This window comes from Oncorhynchus masou, chromosome 23 (genome assembly GCF_036934945.1).
Source record: "Oncorhynchus masou masou isolate Uvic2021 chromosome 23, UVic_Omas_1.1, whole genome shotgun sequence".
Taxonomy (NCBI): Eukaryota; Metazoa; Chordata; class Actinopteri; order Salmoniformes; family Salmonidae; genus Oncorhynchus; species Oncorhynchus masou.
This window is the reverse complement of record NC_088234.1, coordinates 27749763-27760282: the sequence shown is the minus strand read 5'-3', so window position 1 is coordinate 27760282 and position 10520 is coordinate 27749763.

Below are 10520 nucleotides of genomic sequence, written 5' to 3'. Positions count from 1 at the left end.
GAACTTCCATCCTCTCAGGCCAGGGGCACAATGTATGAAATGATGGTTGGATCAGAATCACCATTATAAGTCCAAATTCATATCTTCATCCATGGCTGATTTAGGAAAGGGTCAATTTTTGCTAGCTAGGCACCAGAGGACAGCAACACAACAAGATGCAACAATTCAAGTTTTTCAATCAATGACGTTTGGCTTTTGATGTTATATGATTGGTGTGAAGCCAAATCCAAACTGTCTTCCCTTGACACTTTTTGTTGTTGTTGATGAACCAGGACCATTCACAGTTGAGCTCGCTCAGTTTAGCTCAACGCTGGTTGGCTATTATTATTAAATTGGTTTTAATTATCAAGGGAGGCCAAATGCTTACTGGCTTCCTTTGCATTCAATGCTACTGGCGGCAAAAAATGTCATACTCTTTTTGACAAGACAGCATCAGATAAATGGGCAACACATACTGAGACAGAGGGGCGCTGTTTCACTCACTCGGATGCTTTCTCTGGTGAGATGCATTCAGCCTCTTGTGAATTGAAGAAAAATTATGAAACAGAGAGATGAAAGAAATTATTTCATTTTTTTCTTACTACATTTTTGGGGAAGCCTGGCTTCCATCAATACACGTCACTGGGGTCTTGAACAAGCGATCGACAATGGGACAAGTCAGGAAGCTAGAGCATGAAATGAAGCAATAGACAATGTGATCAATCTGTGCATAATAGCAAATGACATCAACCTGTGCATAATAGCAAATGACATCAACCTGTGCATGGTGAATAGCAAACGACAAACCAATAGAAATCAGCAATACAATACAGTATTGGCACATATGGAACCCCATAGAACAACATTAAAATCAGCCCAAGATTGGTCAGCCATGACAAAAAATAAATCAGGTCAATCTCTTGGCCTGACAAGTAAAATATTTGTTACGGCCAGTATCTTAGTAAAATCATGTTGTTATAGGTTTATATTACCCCAAGTATGCATTGTCTTCAAACGATTTTCTTAAACCCACCTTGGTCACAGAGCTACGGCACTCATATTTGTGTAACCTCTTCACAGTTGTCTGCTGTGGGTGTCACTGAGTAGACTGATACTCAATTTTTGATTGATTGATCCACATTCAATAGGTAAGGCTGTACAGTGAAATATAAGTATGACCCCAATTCTGAAGTATAATACATCCACAGTGCAATTTCAACTGATGTGACTTTTTCTGTCAAAGTAACTAATTATTGTATTTGTTGAATTTATATAACAACATTCCAATCTTGTTTAGCATTGTCTGGTCCAAATATATGTCATGATTCCACTTGTTTGTATCCATTTGCATTACTTTCAATTACTTTTATTTTGAAGGGGAACCGCAAATTCCATTCTTGTGGCTAGCCTCACATAGGTCTAGCTAGCTACTGTCCTTAGGATGTCGATAGTTACCCCAGCCACAAAGTGGCTATATCGTACAAATTCATGACAACAAAAAATGCTTTTGGTTTATTTAAAGTTAGGATTATGCATAAGGATAACAGTGTGTTTAGGGGTAGGTTTACAATCTGATTTTAGGAAGATATATTAGCGGGATTAAGCCATAATTACGTCTTTGTGGCTGTGGTAATTAGGGACGACCCTGTCAAACATTACAGACCAAAACTGCTTCTCCAATAGAAATCCCCGATCACACTCGTAGGCGATATCATGGCGACGTTGGCAAGCAAAGCCCATGCGTAAAAACACGTCGTCGTGTCTAACGCCGAACTGCCCATGTGCTGGCAGTCAAATCAAAGACACTCCTATATTTTACCTTTATTTTACTAGGCAAGTCAGTTAAGAACAAATTATTATTTTCAATGACGGCCTAGGAACAGTGGGTTAGCTGCCTGTTCAGGGGCAGAACGACAGATTTGTACCTTGTCAGCTCGGGGGTTTGAACTTGCAACCTTTTGGTTACTAGTCCAATGCTCCAACCACTCGGCTACCCTGCCGCCCCATATAAAGTTGATTTGACGAAAGTTATAACGTGTCAGTTTGTAACTTTCACGAGGTTTTAGTAACATGTTTACATTTACATTTAAGTCATTTAGCAGACGCTCTTATCCAGAGCGATACAAATTGGTGAATTCACCTTCTGACATCCAGTGGAACAGCCACTTTACAATAGTGCATCTAAATCATTAAGGGGGGGTGGTGAGAAGGATTACTTATCCTATCCTAGGTATTCCTTGAAGAGGTGGGGTTTCAGGTGTCTCCGGAAGGTGGTGATTGACTCCGCTGTCCTGGCGTCGTGAGGGAGTTTGTTCCACCATTGGGGGGCCAGAGCAGCGAACAGTTTTGACTGGGCTGAGCAGGAACTGTACTTCCTCAGTGGTAGGGAGGCGAGCAGGCCAGAGGTGGATGAACGCAGTGTCCTTGTTTGGGTGTAGGGCCTGATCAGAGCCTGGAGGTACTGCGGTGCCGTTCCCTCACAGCTCCGTAGGCAAGCACCATGGTCTTGTAGCGGATGCGAGCTTCAACTGGAAGCCAGTGGAGAGAGCGGAGGAGTTGGGTGACGTGAGAGAACTTGGGAAGGTTGAACACCAGACGGGCTGCGGCGTTCTGGATGAGTTGTAGGGGTTTAATGGCACAGGCAGGGAGCCCAGCCAACAGCGAGTTGCAGTAATCCAGACGGGAGATGACAAGTGCCTGGATTAGGACCTGCGCCGCTTCCACGTACTCTGCGGATGTTTAGAGCATGAACCTACAGGAACGGGCCACCGCCATGATGTTGGTTGAGAACGACAGGGTGTTGTCCAGGATCACGCCAAGGTTCTTAGCGCTCTGGGAGGAGGACACAATGGAGTTGTCAACCGTGATGGCGAGATCATGGAACGGGCAGTCCTTCCCCGGGAGGAAGAGCAGCTCCGTCTTGCCGAGGTTCAGCTTGAGGTGGTGATCCGTCATCCACACTGATATGTCTGCCAGACATGCAGAGATGCGATTCGCCACCTGGTCATCAGAAGGGGGAAAGGAGAAGATTAATTGTGTGTCGTCTGCATAGCAATGATAGGAGAGACCATGTGAGGTTATGACAGAGCCAAGTGACTTGGTGTATAGCGAGAATAGGAGAGGGCCTAGAACAGAGCCCTGGGGGACACCAGTGGTGAGAGCGCGTGGCGAGGAGACAGATTCTCGCCACGCCACCTGGTAGGAGCGACCTGTCAGGTAGGACGCAATCCAAGCGTGGGCCGCGCCGGAGATGCCCAACTCGGAGAGGGTGGAGAGGAGGATCTGATGGTTCACAGTATCGAAGGCAGCCGATAGGTCTAGAAGGATGAGAGCAGAGGAGAGAGAGTTAGCTTTAGCAGTGCGGAGCGCCTCCGTGATGCAGAGAAGAGCAGTCTCAGTTGAATGACTAGTCTTGAAACCTGACTGATTTGGATCAAGAAGGTCATTCTGAGAGAGATAGCGGGAGAGCTGGCACGTTCAAGAGTTTTGGAGAGAAAAGAAAGAAGGGATACTGGTCTGTAGTTGTTGACATCGGAGGGATCGAGTGTAGGTTTTTCAGAAGGGGTGCAACTCTCGCTCTCTTGAAGACGGAAGGGACGTAGCCAGCGGTCAGGGATGAGTTGATGAGCGAGGTGAGGTAAGGGAGAAGGTCCCCGGAAATGGTCTGGAGGAGAGAGGAGGGGATAGGGTCGAGCGGGCAGGTTGTTGGGCGGCCGGCCGTCACAAGAAGCGAGATTTCATCTGGAGAGAGAGGGGAGAAAGAGGTCAGAGCACAGGGTAGGGCAGTGTGAGCAGAACCAGCGGTGTCGTTTGACTTAGCAAACGAGGATCGGATGTCGTCGACCTTCTTTTCAAAATGGTTGACGAAGTCATCTGCAGAGAGGGAGGAGGGGGGGAGGGGAGGAGGATTCAGGAGGGAGGAGAAGGTGGCAAAGAGCTTCCTAGGGTTAGAGGCAGATGCTTGGAATTTAGAGTGGTAGAAAGTGGCTTTAGCAGCAGAGACAGAGGAGGAAAATGTAGAGAGGAGGGAGTGAAAGGATGCCAGGTCCGCAGGGAGGCGAGTTTTCCTCCATTTCCGCTCGGCTGCCCGGAGCTCTGTTCTGTGAGCTCGCAATGAGTCATCGAGCCACGGAGCGGGAGGGGAGGACCGAGCCGGTCTGGAGGATAGGGGACATAGAGAGTCAAAGGATGCAGAAAGGGAAGAGAGGAGGGTTGAGGAGGCAGAGTCAGGAGAAAGGTTGGAGAAGGTATGAGCAGAGGAAGAGATGATAGGATGGAAGAGGAAAGAGTAGCGGGGAGAGAGAGCGAAGGTTGGGACGGCGCGATACCATCCGAGTAGGGGCAGTGTGGGAAGTGTTGGATGAGAGCGAGAGGGAAAAGGATACAAGGTAGTGGTCGGAGACTTGGAGGGGAGTTGCAGTGAGGTTAGTGGAAGAACAGCATCTAGTAAAGATGAGGTCGAGCGTATTGCCTGCCTTGTGAGTAGGGGGAAGGTGAGAGGGTGAGGTCAAAAGAGGAGAGGAGTGGAAAGAAGGAGGCAGAGAGGAATGAGTCAAAGGTAGACGTGGGGAGGTTAAAGTCGCCCAGGACTGTGAGAGGTGAGCCGTCCTCAGGAAAGGAGCTCATCAAGGCATCAAGCTCATTGATGAACTCTCCGAGGGAACCTGGAGGGCGATAAATGATAAGAATGTTAAGCTTGAAAGGGCTGGTAACTGTGACAGCATGGAATTCAAAAGGCGATAGATAGATGGGTAAGGGGAGAGAGAGAATGACCACTTGGGAGAGATGAGGATCCCGGTGCCACCACCCCGCTGACCAGAAGCTCTCGGGGTGTGCGAGAACACGTGGGCGGACGAAGAGAGCAGTAGGAGTAGCAGTGTTATCTGTGGTGATCCATGTTTCCGTCAGTGCCAGGAAGTCGAGGGACTGGAGGGAGGCATAGGCTGAGATGAACTCTGCCTTGGCAGATCGGCAGTTCCAGAGGCTACCGGAGACCAGGAACTCCACGTGGGTCGTGCGCGCTGGGACCACCAGATTAGGGTGGCCGCGGCCACGCGGTGTGGAGCGTTTGTATGGTCTGTGCAGAGAGGAGAGAACAGGGATAGATAGACACATAGTTAACAGGGTACAGAAGAGGCTACGCTAATGCAAAGGAGATTGGAATGACAAGTGGACTACACGTCTCGAATGTTCAGAAAGTTAAGCTTACGTAGCAAGAATCTTATTGACTAAAATGATTGAAATGATACAGTACTGCTGGAGTAGGCTAGCTGGTAGTGGCTGCGATGTTGACACTACACTAATCAAGTCGTTCCGTCGAGTGTAATAGTTTCTACAGTGCTGCTATTCGGGGGCTAGCTGGCTAGCTAGCAAGGTTGATTGCGTTCCGTTACTTTAAAAGAACGACAATAGCTGGCTGGCTAACCTAGAAAATCGCTCTAGGCTACACAATTGTCTTAGATACAAAGACGGCTATGTAGCTAGCTAGCTACGATCAAACAAAACAAACCGTTGTACTGTAATAGTTACTACAGTGCTGCTATTCGGGGGCTAGCTGGCTAGCTACGTTAGAAGAACGACAATAGCTGGCCAGCTAACCTAGAAAATCGCTCTAGGCTACACAATTGTCTTAGATACAAAGACGGCTATGTAGCTAGCTAGCTACGATCAAACAAAACAAACCGTTGTACTGTAATAGTTACTACAGTGCTGCTATTCGGGGGCTAGCTGGCTAGCTACGTTAGAAGAACGACAATAGCTGGCCAGCTAACCTAGAAAATCGCTCTAGGCTACACAATTGTCTTAGATACAAAGACGGCTATGTAGCTAGCTAGCTACGATCAAACAAAACAAACCGTTGTACTGTAATAGTTACTACAGTGCTGCTATTCGGGGCTAGCTGGCTAGCTACGTTAGAAGAACGACAATAGCTGGCCAGCTAACCTAGAAAATCGCTCTAGACTACACAATTGTCTTAGATACAAAGACGGCTATGTAGCTGGCTAGCTACGATCAAACAAATCAAACCGTTGTACTGTAATGAAGTGAAATGAAAATGTGATACTACCTGTGGAGCGACGGAATGATGACCGGGTAGTTGGAGTTCAATTCGGTAGAGGTTGGCTAGCTGTTGGCTAGCTAGCTAGCAGCATTTCCTACGTTAAGGATGACAAATAGCTGGCTAGCTAACCTCGGTAAATTAAGATAATCACTCTAAGTCTACACACTCTAAACTGCACAATTATCTTGGATACGAAGACAACTATGTAGCTAGCTGACACTACGCTAATCGAGTCGTTCAGTTGAGTGTAATAGTTTCTACAGTGCTAGTGGACAGTGGATGTTAGCTAGCTGCTTAGCTAGCTGCTGGGCAGATACGTTAGGATGGACGAAATACGATAATTATGCAATTGTCGTTGATACAAAGACGGCTATGTAGCTGGCTAAGAAGAAATTGCTAAGATTAGACAAATCAAACCGTTGTACTATAACGAAATGTAATGAAAAGTTATACTACCTGCGGACCGAAGTGTAGATGCGACCGCTCGCTCCAACTACTTAAGACATTGTCTCGAATCTTGGTTGTGCCTTTAGATTTCGAGAAAATCAGCAATCATTTTACACTTTCATTGACTTTTCAAACACCAAACCCTGGCCTGGTCCGTTTCAGCAGCGTTCCCGAAAATCTTGCGATGTAGCGCCTATGGGTTAAGAAACTCTGTGACCCTGTACAGTCTTGGCCAAAAGTTTAGAGAATGACACAAATATAAATTTTCACAAAGTCTGCTGCTTCAGTTTATATGATGGCAATTTGTATATACTCCAGAATGTTATGAAGAGTGATTAAATGAATTGCAATGTCCCTATTTGCCATGCAAATGACTGAATCCCCCAAAAAACATTTACACTGCTTTTCAGCCCTGCCACAAAAGGACCAGCTGACACTGATTTTCTCGTTAACACAGGTGTAAGTGTTGACGAGGACAAGGCTGGAGATCACTCTGTCATGCTGATTGAGTTTGAATAACAGACTGGAAGCTTCAAAAGGGTGGTGCTTGGAATCATTGTTCTTCCTCTGTCAACCATGGTTACCTCCCAAGGAAACACATGCCGTCATCATTGCTTTGAACAAAAAGGGCTTCACAGGCAAGGATATTGCTGCCAGTGAGATTGCACCTAAATCAACCATTAATCAGATCATCAAGAACTTCAAGGAGAACGGTACAATTGTTGTGAAGAAGGCTTCATGGTGCCCAAGAAAGTCCAGCAAGCGCCAGGACCGTCTCCTAAAGTTGATTCAGCTGAGGGATCAGGGCACCACCAGTACAGAGCTTGTTTAGGAATGGCAGCAGGCAGGTGTGAGTGCATCTGCACGCACAGTGAAGAGAATACTTTTGGAGGATGGCCTGGTTTCAAGAAGGGCAGCAAAGAAACCACTTCTCTCCAGCAAAAACATCAGGGACAGACTGATATTCTGCAAAAGGTACAGGGATTCGACTGCTGAGGACTGGGGTGAAGTCATTTTCTCTGATGAATCCCCTTTACCATTGTTTGGGGCATCCGGAAAAAAGCTGGTCCGGAGAAGACAAGGTGAGCGCTACCATCAGTCCTGTGTCATGCCAACAGTAAAGCATCCCGAGACCATTCATGTGTGGGGTTGCTTCTCAGCCAAGGGAGTGGGCTCACTTACAATTTTGCCTAAGAACACAGCCATGAATAAAGAATGGTACCAACACATCCTCCGAGAGCAACTTCTCCCAACCATCCAGGAACATTTAGGTGACGAACAATGCCTTTTCCAGCATGATGGAGCACCTTGCCATAAGGCAAAAGTGATGACTAAGTGGCTCAGGGAACAAAACATCAATATTTTGGGTCCATGGCCAGGAAACTCCCCAGACCTTAATCCCATTGAGAACTTGTGGTCAATCCTCAAGAGGTGGGTGGACAACCAAAAACCCACAAATTCTGACAAACTGCAAGCATTGATTATGCAAGAATGGGCTGCCATCAGTCATGTGGCCCAGAAGTTAATTGACAGCATGCCAGGGGGGATTGCAGAGGTCTTGAAATAGAAGGGTCAACACTGCAAATACTGACTCTTTGCATCAACTTCATGTAATTGTCAATAAAAGCCTATTGACACTTATGAAATACTTGTTACCATGGAATACTGACATATAATTACATCTGACAAAAATATCTAAAGACACTGAAGCAAAAAACTGGAAATTAATATTTGTGTCATTCTCAAAACTTTTGGCCACGACTATACTCCTCCTCCTTATTCTTTGGTGAGGTTCTGCAGCGGACTATATCCTATAATGTTACATTGTCGCCACCTACTGTGTGGGGTGAAAACTGAGAAAGGGAAATTGCTAAGTGTTTAAAAAAAATGTATTTAACCTTTATTTAACTAGGCAAGTCAGTTAAGAACAAATACTTATTTACAATGACTACACCGGCCAAACCCTAACCTGGACAACGCCGGGGCAATTGTGCGCTGTCCTATGAGGCTCCCAATCACGGCTGGTTGTGATACAGCCAGGGTCTGTAAGTGAAGCATCTAGCACTGAGATGTAGTGCCTTAGACCGCTGCACCATTTGGTAGCCCAAATAGGGGGAAGAGTGAAGAACACTCATTTTCAACTGCACAATAAACACAACAAAATATATCCCTCAACTTTATTTTTATTTTTTATTTTTTTTAAATACACATTTCATGGTGAAATCATGTTTTGTTTTTCAGTAGGCACATTGTGAAACTGTCTGGTAATGCCTATGTATGAATCAAATTGGTTCAGCATGGTCACTCCCACCGGTGCGCAATTGTAGTTTATTGCAGTTTTACACTTTAGCCGTGTGGGTTGCTATGGTTTCAGAGCATTGTTCTTGCAGATTTTCAGTACAGCAATGACTCTTTCTCAATTCCAAATGCATATTCTCTCTACTTCATGACTGCTTAAAAGCCCAGTGCAGTTTTGATTTGGAGTTTCATGTCATTTTTGCACACACAAAAAAAAAACACTGTAAAAAGTGAAAAATGTGATCTGTATGTTACAACACAAAGTAACTACCCACTGGGTACACCATATAATTTCAACGTGGAAATGTGGGTAATATTTGGTTGAGATGTTGATCATTGAAATTTCAACCTTTATTCACCCACTTAAAAAGACAGCCAGAAGTTTGTTGCATTCCCATTGTGTTATCACTATCCTTTCAACCATCTAAAAGTACAGCTAAAACTTCAGATATTTTCTACATATACAACAACTTAATGTGTCAGGGGCACAACTTTCACTGGGGAGCGGGGGGGACATGTCTGAAATAGAATTTTTGTCCCTCCCAGTTTTATTATTGTAATGTGATTCAAAATGAGGAAACGGTGTGCTTTAGGACCATGTGAACGCCTTTGAGCAGTCCGGTAGGCTGTCTTTCCAGTGTCTGTGTTCTTTTGCCCATCTTAATCTTTTCTTTTTATTGGCCAGTATTAGATATGGCTTTTTCTTTGCAACTCTGCTTAGAAGATCAGCATTTCGGTGTCGCATCTTCACTGTTGATGTTGAGACTGGTGTTTTGCGGGTACTATTTAATGAAGCTGCCCATTGAGGACTTGTGAGGCATCTGTTTCTCAAACTAGACACTCTAATGTACTTGTCCTCTTGCTCAATTGTGCACCGGGGCCTCCCACTACTCTTTCTATTCTGGTTAGAGCCAGTTTGCGCTGTTCTGAGAAGGGAGTAGTACACAGCGTTGTACGAGATCTTCAGTTTCCGGTCAATTTCTCACATGGAATAGCCTTCATTTCTCAGAACAAGAATAGACTGATGAGTTTCAGAAGGAAGTTATTTGTTTCTGGCCATTTTGAGCCTGTAATCGAACCCACAATTGCTGAGCCTCCAGATACTCAACTAGTCTAAAGAAGGACAGTTTTATTGCTTCTTTAACCAGGAAAAACAGTTTTCAGCTGTGCTAACATAATTGAAAAAGGGTTTTCTAATGATCAATTAGTATGCTAAAATTATAAACTTGGATTAACTAACACAACGTGTCATTGAAACACAGGAATGTAGGTTCATTATAATGGACCTCTGTACGCCTATGTAGATAGTCCATAAAAATGCTGCAGTTTCCAGCTACAATAGTCATTTACAACATTAACAATGTCTATGGTGTATTTCTGATCAATTTGATGTTATTTTAATGGACAATTTTTAAAATGTTCTTTCAAAAACAAGGACATTTCTAGGTGACCCAAAACTTTTGAACGGCAGTGTATATATATACAATTACATTGATGGAAGCCACAATATCTCTGCAATATTAAAGCTGATCTACCCCCAATTTTTTTTTTTTTTGATGTCCCCCCCATTTCTAAAACCGAAGTTGTGCCCCTGTAATGTGTGCTTCGTCTAATAGCACAACTAAATTACCTGAGGTTTCATTAAAAGTACATGGTGCAAGTGATCAATGCTGTTTGAGATTTTGCACAGATTATTATGTGACCTTTCCATGGTATCTTTGAACAAGCACACTTT